This window comes from Haliotis rubra, unplaced genomic scaffold (assembly GCF_003918875.1).
Source record: "Haliotis rubra isolate DU_JTF1 unplaced genomic scaffold, ASM391887v1 Scf495, whole genome shotgun sequence".
Classification (NCBI taxonomy): domain Eukaryota; kingdom Metazoa; phylum Mollusca; class Gastropoda; order Lepetellida; family Haliotidae; genus Haliotis; species Haliotis rubra.
Window position 1 is genome coordinate 318,076 of NW_025767185.1, and position 16,469 is coordinate 334,544.

General features: G+C 38.1%; 1 protein-coding gene across 10 annotated transcripts in view; it reads left to right on the forward strand.

Moving 5' to 3' along the window:
* LOC124291538 (muscleblind-like protein 2a) overlaps window positions 1-16,469 on the forward strand; it is a 238,834-nt gene that overhangs the window by 154,877 nt on the left and 67,488 nt on the right. For 8 of the 10 annotated variants that reach the window (XM_046728544.1, XM_046728545.1, XM_046728546.1 and 5 more), the window contains one exon: window positions 12,426-12,498. The exons of the other annotated variants lie outside the window; for them this stretch is intronic. The gene's annotated coding sequence lies outside the window, so the exon portion shown is untranslated. The remainder of the gene's footprint in view (window positions 1-12,425; window positions 12,499-16,469) is intronic. 10 annotated transcript variants of the gene reach the window in all.

The window sequence follows — 16,469 nt, forward strand, 5'->3', positions numbered from 1 at the left end:
AGTGTAACCGGGAAGGTGGACAGTTGTCTGTGTAACCGGGAAGGTGGACAGTTGTCTGTGTAACCAGGAAGGTGGAAAGTTGTCAGTGTAACCGGGAAGGTGGACAGTTGTCAGTGTAACCGGGAAGGTGGACAGTTGTCTGTGTAACCGGGAGGGTGGACAGTTGTCTGTGTAACCAGGAAGGTGGACAGTTGTCTGTATAACCAGGAAGGTAGTAGTAGTCTGTTATCAAATGAACAGTGTCATTGACTCATTGATCCTTTTTGTAAAAAGAAATTGATCATGTTTTGAGTTGCTCATGTGTTGAATGCTGAGTTCATTGTTTCTCATGTGTTGAATGCTGGGTTCATTGCTGCTCATGTGTTTAATGCTGGGTTCATTGTTGTTCATGTGTTGAATGCTGGGTTCATTGTTGCTCATGTGTTGAATGCTGGGTTCATTGCTGCTCATGTGTTGAATGCTGAGTTCATTGTTGCTCATGTGTTGAATGCTGGGTTCATTGTTCCTCATGTGTTGAAAGCTGGGTTCATTGTTGCTCATGTGTTGAATGCTGGGTTCATTGTTCTTAATGTGTTGAATGCTGAGTCCCTTGCTGCTCATGTGTTGAATGCTGGGTTCATTGTTGCTCATGTGTTGAGTGCTGGGTTCATTGTTGCTCATGTGTTGAATGCTGGGTTCATTGCTGCTCATGTGTTGAATGCTGGGTTCATTGTTCCTCATGTGTTGAATGCTGGGTTCATTGTTGCTCATGTGTTGAATGCTGGGTTCATTGTTGCTCATGTGTTGAATGCTGGGTTCATTGTTGCTCATATGTTGAATTCTGAGTTCATTGTTGCTCATGTGTTGAATGCTGAGTTCATTGTTGCTAATGTGTTGAATGCTGAGTTCATTGTTGCTCAGGTGTTGAATGCTGGGTTCATTGTTGTTCATGTGTTGGATGCTGAGTTCATTGTTCCTCATGTGTTGAATGTTGGGTTCATTGTTGCTCATGGGTTCATTGTTGCTCATGTGTTGAATGCTGAGTTCATTGTTGCTCATGGGTTCATTGTTGCTCATGTGTTGAATGCTGAGTTCATTGTTGCTCATGTGTTGAATGCTGGGTTCATTGTTGCTCATGGGTTCATTGTTGCTCATGTGTTGAATGCTGAGTTCATTGTTGCTCATGTGTTGAATGCTGAGTTCATTGTTGCTCATGTGTTGAATGCTGGGTTCATTGTTGCTCATGTGTTGAAAGCTGGGTTCATTGCTGCTCATGTGTTGAATGCTGGGTTCATTGTTCCTCATGTGTTGAATGCTGAGTTCCTTGCTGCTCATGTGTTGAATGCGGGGTTCATTGTTGCTCATGTGTTGAATGCTGAGTTCATTGTTGCTCATGTGTTGAATGTTGGGTTCATTGCTGCTCATGTGTTGAATGCTGGGTTCATTGTTCCTCATGTGTTGAATGCTGGGTTCATTGTTGCTCATGTGTTGAATGCTGGGTTCATTGTTGCTCATGTGTTGAATGCTGGGTTCATTGTTGCTCATATGTTGAATTTTGAGTTCATTGTTGCTCATGTGTTGAATGCTGAGTTCATTGTTGCTAATGTGTTGAATGCTGAGTTCATTGTTGCTCAGGTGTTGAATGCTGGGTTCATTGCTGCTCATGTGTTGGATGCTGAGTTCATTGTTCCTCATGTGTTGAATGTTGGGTTCATTGTTGCTCATGGGTTCATTGTTGCTCATGTGTTGAATGCTGAGTTCATTGTTGCTCATGGGTTCATTGTTGCTCATGTGTTGAATGCTGAGTTCATTGTTGCTCATGTGTTGAATGCTGGGTTCATTGTTGCTCATGGGTTCATTGTTGCTCATGTGTTGAATGCTGAGTTCATTGTTGTTCATGTGTTGAATGCTGAGTTCATTGTTGCTCATGTGTTGAATGCTGAGTTCATTGTTGCTCATGTGTTGAATGCTGAGTTCATTGTTGCTCATGTGTTGAATGCTGGGTTCATTGTTGCTCATGTGTTGAAAGCTGGGTTCATTGCTGCGCATGTGTTGAATGCTGGGTTCATTGTTCCTCATGTGTTGAATGCTGAGTTCCTTGCTGCTCATGTGTTGAATGCGGGGTTCATTGTTGCTCATGTGTTGAATGCTGGGTTCATTGTTGTTCATGTGTCGAATGCTGAGTTCATTGTTGCTCATGTGTTGAATGCTGAGTTCATTGTTGCTCATTTGTTCAAAGAATGTTGCTGTCAGCACATCCTGGTCAGTGGTGGGTTGGCTCTCTGTTGGTGCTACAGTGTCAAGTCAAATAACAACAGTGTAATGTATGTGTACAGTGAGCAAGGGTGAACACTGTTAACTGCTAGTATACCCGGTACTCCCTGCACATAGTTATTTGTACTGCTCCACTTATCTACTGATAACGACATTCAGACAGAAATAGATCTCTATTCATGTATTACAAGACTTTGTAATTCAGCAGTCCTAACTCAATAGGGATGCTCTTCAGTTTTGTGAATTTGACCATGACCATACTTTTGAATCATTTAACTCATTTCCTGGACATTATGGAATGTATATCTCAATTATTGGCTGTGAAATTTTCTCTTGATCAATAATGTCAGGGGTTCAAGGATTTCAATAAGGTCATATCCTGAAAAGATGTTGACTCAAAAAGGATTTACAGTATTTCAGTGAATCTTTGTACACATCATCTTTGGTGTAGATCAAGGACGGTTGTCAATGATGTGTGTGTAAGGTGAAGGTCACAATAAAGATTGGCCACATTCTGCTTGTATGGTCATGTTGCATGTGTTGTATTGGGGAGTGCACTGTCTCAGTAAAGTACAGATTCCTTTTTGCAATTAGTTCCCCCCAGAGAGTCTCCCCAAAGTACTAGAATCTGTCCTTTATTGTGGTAATTGTGTAGTGGCCGTAAAATTTCCGAGTCCAGTGCTGGGATTAAAACTATAGACCTTCCAATCCAAAGTCAGACACCTTGTCCACGTGACCAAAGAGGTTAACCTCATCAGCAAGTTGACATGGTAAGGTCATTATCTATGGGATGACTCCACACCCTGCTGCATACTCCCCATTCAACAGAAGGCACGTCCTAGGTGGCATAGCAGGCTACTGAGACTTATTTTGCTCATATTTGATATGAACATGCTCAGTCCCACAATAGGCATCAATGTGCCGGCCATAAAATTTCTGAGTCCCGTGCTTGGATACGAACCACGGATCTTCTGATTCGAAGTCAATTGCCTTGTCCACATGACCAAAGCGGTTAACCCCATCAGCAAGCTGACAAGGTACATATGTCATCTAAGGGCTGACTCCATGCCCTGCTACATACTCCCCGTCAACAGAGGCACGTCCCAGGTGGCATAGCAGGCTACTGAGACTTATTTTGCTCATATTTATAGTCTGTTTGCAGTGAAAACGTACCGATGAATATCACTTTAAACAAAAAAGTAAATCAAATAAATTGAAATTAAGATTGCGAATCCTCAATATTTGACCTTGCCAATTGAACATTTAAATCTCAGAATCTTATTTAACTTAGGATAAAAGTTGTTTAACAAACGATCATAGTTTCAAGTCGCTATTATTGGTTTGTATTACAAGGGGGTAAGCGCAGTAGTTGGAACAGTAAAACAAATGCACATGCGGTTCTTGATGAGCGTTAACTTAGACCAGCCCGACATGTTCTTGGTGTTTCATTTAATGTGCATCAATGTAGCAGCCATAACATTTCTGATTCTCGTACTGGGATTTGAACCATGGACCTTCTGTTCTGAAGTCAGACGTCTTGTCTACATGACCAAACATATCATAGAACCATATACAGTAGAACACGGTTATTGGCGAACCGCAACATTGATTGATGGTCATTAATTAATTAAACAAAACAAACATATCGGTTTAACCCCATTCAACAACCGCTGCTGACGAGAAGGTATACATTGTCAGGGCGATTGGCTGCCTTAGGTTTTAGTCTGATTTTGACCAATCACCATCCTTATAGCAGACTGTGGCAAAAAGCCATTAGAAACCAATCTTTATCCAATAAAATCGCACCGGAAAATACCCCTTTGCGGCACAGTGATGCTGTTGATGCTCCAGAGCTGTCAAACCATTAAAGTAAAAGACACCATTCACGGTTCGCCGCATAAGCCTATTCGCACGGCTATAGCAAACGGATATAGTATTTCCGCACAAGCGGATATAGCGAACAAATTTAAAAGTCCGTCAACAGTCCTTTATAATATCATTAAAATTATCGTGAATAACGAACTTCGTGAGTAGCGAATTAACGGCTATAGCGAACTGATTTACTACCCCCAAGACCCAATTAACGGCGTGATTAGCGAACTCACTCAGTGTCAGCTCAGCCACTTAGCGGTATACATCAATCTTGTTGGCGGTGAATCAACATTGTTTGATGGTCATTAATTAATTAACAAAACAAACATATAGAGTGTTTAACCCATTCAACATTGCAGGCGAATAATCGGCCACAGCGTTATTTCCATTGCCGTGAGTATGATTGGCTGCCTTAGGTCCGTGTCTAAATTTGACCAATCCACGATCCTTATAGCAGACTGTGGCGAAAAAGCGTCATTAGAAACCAATCTTTATCAATAAAATGCGCTCTTTACAACTGTGAAAATACTCTCGGCAAGGGTACAGTGATATTGTTGATGTTTCAGAGCTGTCTAACGATACCTCACCTCGCGTATTATTCATCTGAAGCTTGAAAGCGAGGTATTTCCGTTGTTGTGTCATGTTAGCGAGCGGAAAGCCTGAATACATAAAAATGAAAATATAAAAGAAAAGGCACGGGCATGTTATGACATGTCACAAATGGAAAAAATCGCTACAGTTTTTGCTTCTTTAGGTGGTTTATCTGGACATTATAAATGTAAGCGTGCATTTTCATTAAAAAATCAATTTATTTAAGTTGTAGTTGTATTATTTCAATTTTATCATAAAAGTAAACTTCATATTTATCAACATGATATAGGTAATGTCTGTGAATGTCTACATCTCTACAATCCAAGATGGCGGTCAAATGTGAATAACGAACAACGGATATAGCGAACTAAATTTCTTGGTCCCTTGGAGTTCGTTATATCCGTGTTCTACTGTACCTCGGGGTAGATAATAATTCACCAATTCATACAAGACTTAGTATGTTTGGAATTAATTCAGTGCACTAATTCAATCCCATTTAACTAATTACAGTAGCTATTACTATTAATAATCAAAATACATACCAATGTATCATGATATTATGTATACAAAATATTTACATCATATCATCAAATGGATGATATTACAAACTGTTCGATGATATTACAGATGTACAATTAAATTATAAATGAGCAGTTCACTAGATTAAAACACCACATCCTAACCTCCTTATGATTAATATAAATACAAAAGACATCTAAAGTCATTCACCCCAATAAGTGCAATGCTATAACAGTCATGCAGAGTTGAGATGGCAGCAGTGACCAGAGCAGAGAAATGTTGAAGTATATACAACCTCAGCTCTGGTCATATGCTGCAGAAACAATAGAAATTCAATCACTGGCCAAGCTATGACTGGACCAGGAGGCTGAAGACAAAGAGACACCCTGCTGTGACTTATATAACTACTTTACCTTGGGATTAGTACAGAGTGCTTGGGTTACCTTAAAGGGTTTGATTTTTCTTTACTAACTTACCTTCCTAAGTTTAAAATACACAATATTAACTTTCAGCTACAATTGCAGATATATAGCATGTTACATTGTATCTGTTTCTAAAAGGCACTGTGTATACCTTATATTGTTTGAACAGTATAGGACAAGTCATGGCTCCATAGTATGATATAAGTACTAAAGTACTGTCGGAAATAGAAAAAAACTGTTTTAGGCTGTTACTCTGTATCTCTAAAATTTACACAACTGCAAATAGCATATGTCGAAATAACCCACATTGGCCTAACAATTGGCGTTCAGTGGGATGCGTAATAGGATATCCAGAAAAGCATGTTTACTCGTAAAATTGGGCAAAACTTAGGAAAAATACGAATAGCTGCTGAAAACAATGGATCAGACTATAAATGGCGATTAGGTCGCTCAGCCAGGTATGACAACTGACCGTCGACTCACTTGGCATGAAATGCATGTGCTGCCTACAGGCACAAGGGGTCATCTCAAAGATATTTTGTGCTTTTTCATGTGTGTTGACTATGGCTCATCTATTGATTAACCCTTTTAGTGTCTTTCTTTCATGAAGTTTATGTTGAGATATGTAAAAGAGTATGATACCTGATAACCATAGAAACGCATCGTATTAATTGTCTCAAAATATATAGGTGGCATGACCACCCGATCGTGAAGATCGACAGGGCTGGATATTATTTGTAAATTGTTATGACATGCCGTGTACTTCCCCACTGTAATTGCCTTAAAGGATTATCTTATCTTAGCTGATATCTCTACCCCCACCCCCACCCCCATCTCCCCTGCCCGACCCCAATGATCGTCTGCGATACCCGTCCAGGTTTTGCTTTTGAGACGAACCCTCCTATCTGTTTCTTTTTATAGTGACAGTGAGACTCCATGGTAGCTACATCCCTAATAGTTTCAGCATGAAAGTTATTATTTTTTACGCCAACTATCGGTTATAATGAAGATACGTCTAATTTCAAATTGAGCATTTTAAAAGTGTCATTTGTAATACAATATCGTTGCACACTATTTACATAAAGCCATGGTCTGTTCCAAATAAATCGTTTTGGACTTAGAAAAAAACCACATTGCTCATTTCTGCACTAATCTCCCCTCAGTAAAGTCCTTTTTCTACATTTCCTAACTCCCTACCACTGAGACTGTAGTTAGGCCGAACTTAGTTTAACAGATATTTCACACTTGCACATATCAACTACATAAATTGTAGAGGTAAATGAGAAAATACAGTTTTTTTCTTTAGTGGAGTGTTTATTGTGAAGCAACCATGTTTCCTGGAAGACATTATATTGCACAGGGACTGCTTTCACGAAGCAACCTTTACTAAGGTTAACCTTAACTCCCAGTCTTTAACATTGTACTAAGTTTACCTTAGTGACTTAGGAGGCCCTGGTCATCATCTGTTTCCATTACAATATGTTATTACATTTGGTACAGGGTATATTGTTTAATGAGTGAGTGAGTGAGTTGAGTTTTACGCCACACTCAGCAATATTCCAGCTATATGGCAGCGGTCTATAAATAATCAGGTCTGGACCAGACAATCCAGTGATCAGCAGCATGAGCATCGATCTAGGCAATTTGGAACTGATGACATGTGTCAACCAAGCCAGTGAGCCTGACCACCCAATCCCGTTAGTCGCCTCTTATGACAAGTGTGGGTTACTGAAGGTACATTGTTAGCCGGACCTTCACAGGTTATTGTTTAATGACAACTCTGAGATCACACTACAAGATCACAAATGAAGACATTCCTGTCTAACTTGACATGTTTGAGTGAGGGAAAAGCTTCACTGTGCAGATGATCAGTTTGTGTTACGTTCAGGTGATAACAAGCTGAGTCCCCGACCCTAATGTATGTTAGACTGACAGTAATGTCATTGGGGTAGAAATGCCTTAAGGTCCCTCTTTATGTTAGAGGCGAGATTGTTTTATTAGCTTGCTAGACTGAAACTGAAGTGAGCTTACATCTCAACTTGTTGGTCTGTCGTACATCATAAATATCTTCTCTTCAGAAACAAGGACACTTAAACATCACATGCTTGTTCCCACTAATGACTTAACGTCCTTGTTCTCACTCTCTCTCTCTCTAATCTGATTTTTAGTATGATTGCCACATATGCCATATTGAAAAATCTGTATATGCCCATTACTTAGTGTTTTTCATTATATAATGAACTCTGGTATTTGTTTTAGTTTGACCACGTTTGTGCCATTTAGTGCAATATTTTATATTTTGACCTTAATTTTACAATGCTCTTAAATTATTTGGCTAAGGACTGAAGTCTGGGGTGTTTCATCTTGTGATGAGATCATAGTTTATTCAAATGTTTAAGTTAAGTTTTAGTTTGTAGTCTTCAGTATTTAAGAAATGCCATGACACTATGTTCTGCTTTGAAGTGGTAGTATGCATGTATATTTTGCCATACGAAGAACATTCTGATGTATGTGTTGTATCTGGGACTGTCTAGAATTAATGGCAAAATGTCCACCTTTATTTGTGCTGAATAACACTTAATGGAATGTGTTTTGCTTGACTTGGAAATCTCACTTTGTAACTGTCTCTTTTTTTCAACTTATGACAGATGATACATAGAACTCCAGTATAACTGAAGGTTAAGGTCACTCAGTCTGTATTCGGCCTAAAACGCCATAGGTGAACTTGGCCAGGGTCATTACAGGTCAGTAATAGATCGTGGTAAAAGTATATTCAGATTCATTCGAATATTTTTTGGGGGCATTTAAGTTGTTTTATCCTTTTTCAAGGTGAACACTGATGGAAGCTGCAACTTTGTTAATAATTGTGTTGAATGACATGAAAGTGCTTGCAGTTGTATCCCAAAAGTAAGGAGACTTCAAATATGACCCACTGCCTAAAATTGTGATTGGATTATGTTGATGGTGATATTCACTCTGCAATGAAAGCTAAATGTCCTATTGAAAGCTAAATGTATGGGATTTTCTGGTCCAAAGATGTACTGTATTGCACATGTTTCCTAGATTTGAATTGATATCATTAAAACGGAAGTGCTTATGATGTTTTTATTTAAGATATCTAAAAGTACAGAACTTTGTTGATGAGAATTATGTTTAGTTATGCATGTAGTGTGAACACCTTTCCTGATGTGTGTATGTATCCTCATATTGATCTTTATTAATTTAGATTGTGTTAATGTATATATTGATTATGAAATACTTAGGAGTCAAACATTTTTTATCATTGCAGCATTTCTCCTCACACAGGGTGTTTGGAATAATATTACATGTTGCCTAAAGGCTAGGTTGCACCTGAATTATTGTGTCAGTATAAAGAGCTTGTCATTTTTATCATGTACATTGTGTATTATGGAATACCATGCAGACAGTATTATTATGTTGTAACTGTGTTGGTTTTAGACACTAATAGTATATATTTAGTATGGTCGTGACTACAATTTGTTTGGTTTTAGAGACTAATAGTGTATATAGTAGTATGGTCGTGACTACAATTTGTTTGGTTTTAAAGACTAATAGTGTGTATTTAGTGTGGTCGTGACTACAATTTGTTTGGTTTTAGAGACTTATAGTGTGACTACAATTTGTTTGGTTTTAGAGACTAATAGTGTGTATTTAACTTTTGTTTGGTTTTAGAGACTTATAGTGTGTATTTAGTGTGGTCGTGACTACAATTTGTTTGGTTTTAGAGACTAATAGTGTGTATTTAGTGTGGTCGTCGGACTACAATTTGTTTGGTTTTAGAGACTAATAGTGTGTATTTAGTGTGGTCTTGACTACAATTTGTTTGGTTTTAGAGACTTATAGTGTGTATTTAGTGTGGTCGTGACTACAATTTGTTTGGTTTTAGAGACTTATAGTGTGTATTTAGTGTGGTCGTGACTACAATTTGTTTGGTTTTAGAGACTTATAGTGTGTATTTAGTGTGTATTTAGTGTGGCGTGGATACAATCTACTACAATTTGTTTAGTGTGGTTGTGACTACAATTTTTTTAGAGACTTATAGTGTGTATTTAGTGTGGTCGTGACTACAATTTGTTTGGTTTTAGAGACTTATAGTGTGTATTTAGTGTGGTCGTGACTACAATTTGTTTGGTTTTAGAGACTTATAGTGTGTATTTAGTGTGGTCGTGACTACAATTTGTTTGGTTTTAGAGACTAATAGTGTGTATTTAGTGTGGTCAATTTGTTTGGTTTTAGACTACAATTTAGTGTTCGTGGTTTTTTTAGAGACTTATATTGTGTATTTAGTGTGGTCGTGACTACAATTTGTTTGGTTTTCCCCGATGTAATCATAACATTTTGCAGAATTGTTTCTAGTCAGGAAATGTGCAGCAGTATTTTGCATCTTGTGTACTAGTTGTACTAGGACTAGGACTAGGACTTAGTCTAAAAAATCAAATTGGACTGTCAGATGATTCCTTCTTTCAAATTTGGGGGGGCCGGGGGGATTTGTCATCTTATGATGAATCTTGTTTTCTATGTCCCTGTCAGTGTGTTTTGATGTTTATTGGTCTTGCTCCATGTACTAGTATATCATTTGCCCTTAATTCATATCACAATTTCAACATTCGCTTTGTTATCAGTGCAATTTTTATGAGACTACAAACAGCAGTTGACAAAGCTGAGACAGGGCATATAAGGTCAGAGTTGAGTGACCTAACTAAGGTCATAATGTTTGCCACTTCGGCCACAGCTGGGAGGCACTTCATGGGTGAGTGGTTACAGAAAGGATTGGTTATTAATTGGATACTTGGTCATTTCTGAGGGGAACCTGTTGTGGTTCAAAGTGAATAAGAACTGGCAGGCTGCATGTGGTCACTGAGATTGCCTTTGTCACAATACCTGTATCATGGTCAGCCCATGTATAGTCCCAGCATGGCTGACCAGCTTGTCAGGATACCTGTTTACCTCAGATCTTGTCTTCTTAATTTACTCAGACAGCTTGAGTCCACAGCCAAAGGAAGAGTTCAGTTAAATACAATGTAATGTTGTTATCTTTAGTGTTCTTCCTCCCTTTTGAGGTAGACACAGATTGATGAAATAATAATAATAACAGTATCTTAAAAGGCTCATTGTTTAGATAAGCATCTTCACCATGCCTGTGCTTTTGATTCTGAGGTCCATACATGGTACCACCAAGATAATGTATAGGGCATCATGGACAATGACAACTGTAACATTTATTGGAATAGGCCGATATACAGTCTAAGACATATCCAAGCCAACAAACCTGATCTTGTCCTTTGTGTTAAAACGATCGAAGTTATGTACACTGTTGTCAGGCTTTCCATTGTTGAAGGTGGCCTTGGTTTGGTACCTCCAGCTCTTCTGACACTCTGGGTAATGCAGAACGCTGCAGTGATTAGGGGTCTCCATATTCTCCAAAATCTACTTGGTGGGTTCGACTAGGTAGGGAGAAGTCCCATTCACTGTCTGGGCTGTGTGTAGATGATGATGAGCCTTACCAGCCTGATTTCCAGGACCACCCAATCTTGCAATTTTGATACTTTAAGCCCTAATACATAATAATGATAATAGTTCACATAGTATATTGGATGGATCCACACCAATGTATACTTGAAATGCCTACAAAATAGTATAGTATTGGGAATGTCACATCAGCTAAAAAGGTGTGTCTTGACTCATCATTTAAAGTGCTGGAAACTTGGTGCTGTTTCAGTATTAGCAGCAGGGGCTGTGAAACACTAACAACTTGGTCCATATGATTTCCATGATGGATCATCTTATTGGTATTGAAGCATACCTGTCCTGAAATCCTGTCCTGGAACTATCTGTTTCATTTTATATTTAATTGATAGAGTTCCTGCAAGAATTTTAAAATGTCTTCTGGAACAAATGTTTCCTGACTCATGTTAATAATTCATACTAAGATTTGAAAATGCAGGTGTAGCAGGGCGTGGAGTCATCCCACACTTCATGTCCTTACCTTGTCAGCTTGCTGACAGGGATAACCTCTTTGGTCATGTGGACAAGGTGGTTCGAATACATAGGTATTTTCTGATATTTTGTCATGTTTCTGAGCTGATAGCCACTATTTTGGGATAGTAAGCAATGATAGATTTTCAATTATTTGAATGAAAAAATGAAAAAGAAATAGGTGAGTGGAAATGATCCTTGTAGCTTTATCTAGATGTTATCAATGTATTAGCTTACATTTTTGTTAAAATAAACCTATTTAAGTTGTAAATGCATAATTGGTAAAATGCATTTTTATAAACATCATAAATAACCTTTCAAATGGTATGATGTTTTTTGTCATAACCCAGGGCTCTTGTACATTATTCCTTAGTCTATAACCCAGGTCTCTCATGCATGGTGCCGTAGTCTATAACCCAGGTCTCTTGTACATGGTGCCGTAGTCTATAACCCAGGTCTCTCATGCATGGTGCCGTAGTCTATTACCCTGGTCTCTCGTACATGGTGCCGTAGTCTATAACCCAGGTCTCTCATGCATGGTGCCGTAGTTTTTAACCCAGGTCTCTTGTACATAATGCCTCAGCCTATAACCATTCTGCTTCAGATTTAAAATCCTTATAGTGTTATAATATAGATATCACTGAACATCCCATCACCTCATCCCAGAAATCTTCTTTGCAACAAATGAGGGGTGATGTTGTACCATAGTTGCCACTGATAGAATGTGAAGTGTGTCACAAATGTTAATGTAATGTACATGTTCTGTTTCAGAGTACCATAAATCTTCTGATGCAGAGCTGTACAGATTGATGAAATTAGGCCAGATAAAAGGTGGAACAAATGTGTGAGTGTAATAGATCAGTTGTGTGTGTTCTGCTCTGAAGTATAGAATATCATTTTCAACAGTTAGACTGTTTTCATGGAAGTGTGCACAGATGTACCTTGTATGACAGTGGGTTACATAAGGCAGGTGGAAGATTTAGATGTTGTTGAGCATGCAGCTACTATTTCCTGTGTTAACTCTCCAGGTAAAAAGTGAACAAAACACTTGTGAAGCCAGGTCGACCTGGTCAGTGTGACCTGCTGGGACTGTTGCCTTGGGTGTGATTGCCTAGCACAGCCAGCATCCTGACTTGAGGCACTCTGTTTATTCAATCATGGCTATTCTTGGGGAAGTAGTTATTTCTGGAGGTTTGTCAGATTGTATCCTCTTTCCTTTGTGTTGGTATATTACTAGTTCAGATGCACTCCTTGTTGCTCGAGAGATAAGGATTTCATCAGATTCATCACACTTTATCATTTTCACTTCATTCTGACATCCTGCAGGCACTCCTCGACAGTTTGGGATGAGTTATTACAACACTGTCTTCTAGGTAGTAGCTCTAGTGCAAATAAACAAATGTGAGAATGCAAGGTCCTACAGTTGATTCCATATTAAATATGGAATGTCTGTCATTTATCTGCTGCATTGTGAAGATGTAGTTCTCCAACAAGGTGCTAATGATCATGTGTTGGATTGTTCCGTGTACGTGTCAGGCTGGATACAAGTCAATCACTTGAATGTGCCAAATAGTCTACCACGCTACTTGAGAGGAATGTGCAGAATAGTTCAGTGGACGCCTGTCCTATCCAGGTGGATTTCCTATGTCCACCTGTAAGGGCATGTATAATGTCTAGAAATGTAACCTGTGCTTGTATCTAAGACTGGGACAATATGCCTAGTGTGGGGTATGTAGGATGAACTAAGGCTACATATGCATAATAATTTAGGGTAATGAATTATATGCCAATGACAATATACATGTCATAGGTTTCACAATGCATTGACCTGGTTGGCCTGACTCAGTTATGAAGATGCAAGCTGAATGTTTCTCAATATATTGCGAGTTGTGTAGTCAAGTTCTGCAATCATTATGTTGTCTAAGTATTAAATTACAATCAGAGTGAAGATATAATTTGGAAGTTCATGCCATGCTGTTGTAATTTTACTACTTATGTATGACAAGTGATGATAATCACTATAACCTAATTAGAAGTATCTGCCACATTTCCATTGATATATTGACTACTACTTGGGGACAACATTTTCAAATAAACGTCACAAAGAAACGTAAATGACAGTAAATTTACTCTGAATGCTGGTCACACAATACAAATACTAACTAATTAGATGTTTGCAGTAGTAGTATTGGTTTACATTAAGCTTAGTGAGGGCATTCATATGGCAAGGTGTTCAGTGAATAGGATATTTCTGAAACTCTGCCTCCAAGAGTATAGACAAAAACAGATATTTCTGTTTCACAGCCAGAGAGGTCATTAGACCACTAGTACAAAGAACTCTCACATTATTCCAGCTGGAGGGAGCAGTGGATGTCTCTTCCCAAAACTGGAAGTACTTACATAAGTTGTGCAGTGAATACAACTATCTTATCTCCGGCAGCAAGACACATGGGACTAAGTATGTGCTGTAGTAGGTATACAGTGATGTCTTTCCATGAGAATTACTTAAACTTGATTCAAATGTTGTGATTCATTAAACTTTTAGGCTATAAGTTCATCTCAGGTCACCACTTTGTCATCAGCGAGGTTCTACCCTTGTTCAAGCTACTAACAATGTTTGACAGTGAGGTTCTACCCTTGTTCAAGCTACTAATACTGTGTCGACAGGTTCTACCCTTGTTCAAGCTAGTGACACTGTTGAAAGTGAGGTTCTACCCTTGTTCAAGCTACTAATACTGTGTCGACAGGTTCTACCCTTGTTCAAGCTAGTGACACTGTTGAAAGTGAGGTTCTACCCTTGTTCAAGCTAGTGACACTGTTGACAGTTAGGTTCTACCCTTGTTCAAGCTACTGACACAGTTGACAGGGAGGTTCTACCCTTGTTCAAGCTAGTGACACTGTTGACAGTGAGGTTCTACCCTTGTTCAAGCTACTGACACTGTTGACAGTGAGGTTCTACCCTTGTTCAAGCTACTGACACTGTTGACAGTGAGGTTCTACCCTTGTTCAAGCTACTGACACTGTTGACAGTGAGGTTCTACCCTTGTTCAAGCTACTGACACTGTTGACAGTGAGGTTCTACCCTTGTTCAAGCTACTGACACTGTTGACAGTGAGGTTCTACCCTTGTTCAAGCTACTGACACTGTGAGGAGCAGTAGAGTTCTGTCATTTATGTCACCAGTAAGGATGTAGTTTTGTATCTGCTGTTTTCCATCTCCAGGTTGGTATCTAGTGTTTGTTTTCACCTGATTATTATCTGCTGTGTTCTATCTTTTGTTTGTTATCTCTAGTTTTTTAATCTCCACTTTTATATCTCCTGTTTGTTCAAATGTAGCAGTTGATTTAATTTTGGTACCACATATGTAACAGCGGTACTCATATCCTCTCAAAACAAGGGAGTACTTGTAGGGTTCGAGGGATTTATTCGCAAATTCAATCGTAAACACTGTGGACATAGGCAGTACATAGACACAAGATAACAATGTTACTTTTAAGATTTACAGTTGATTTCTATATATACTTTAACAAATCCCTTTAGCTAAAACATATTACACTTTTTGTAGAGATCACATGCAATGAAACATAAATATATTATATCGTCTCAGGGACACAGGCTGTAATGCCTCCCAGATGTACAGTGATATAAGCCCTGCACAAATAAATATACTCTCTCTCTCTATATATATATATATTGTATAATAGTTATGGTACAGTTACATTAGCATGTACAGATTACACACATTATAAATTTCCAAAATACTGTACATACATACATGATACATAGAATACTTCTAATCTTTATATATATATATATATCTATATATATATATATATATATACGCACAAAATGTCCAAAGTAGTACAGGTGTTCAGTCATAAATATTGCATAGATAAATAAAAACAGAATGCCTTTTTCTCCAACATGTTTCGTTCTTTACTCTTCAGGGAGATTGTGTAAACCTATCCTACATCTCTGCATACATACTCTTTTCTCCATTGTTTTGAAAATGTCACAGGATTCCATAGGTAATTTGTAAATTTTAGATTTGTAGAATCTCCCTGAAGAGTAAAGAACGAAACATGTTGGAGAAAAAGGCATTCTGTTTTTATTTATCTATGCAATATATATATATATATATATATACACACAAAATGACCATATATATCCTATAATGAACACTTCGCATATACCTCTGTCGAATACACAAGTAAGTTGAATTAATACAATGCTAGCTAAAATACTATATATATATATATATATATATATAACAATGTTTCAAATACATATCAACCAAACCTAAGATTCCAAATAGAGTAATAATCACATGAACTTACCCTATTTGTACTTGTGCAAAGAAAGTGCTCACAGCAGAAAGAAATGTACTGACTGATCAGCAAACGTTTGAATCAGTGACTGCACATGACTGAAACGATCACATGAACCCAGAGAACAATAAGACTAATCACAGGCCAAGCCTGTGACTGACCAAGTGACAATACTTATGAACCTATGTACAATGAAAAGGCTGAACTATCCAAGCTTACCTAGATTTGTGCAAGTGCTGAAGTTAACACAAGTATTTAAGGAAAATCAATGTTAAATATTTAGGTTTAGGTTATTCAATATACTTCATACAAGTTTACTGTAATGATGCATTAAAATCTAACAATATACTATTTACAAACATACTGCTACACTTATTAAATACGAAATGGCCAATTTTCTAAACACTTGTACCCTAGAAATGATGATGTGCTTTATACTCAAGAAAATCTCTGGTCTAGAGAGTCTGTACAAGTGTTACTATCCATTA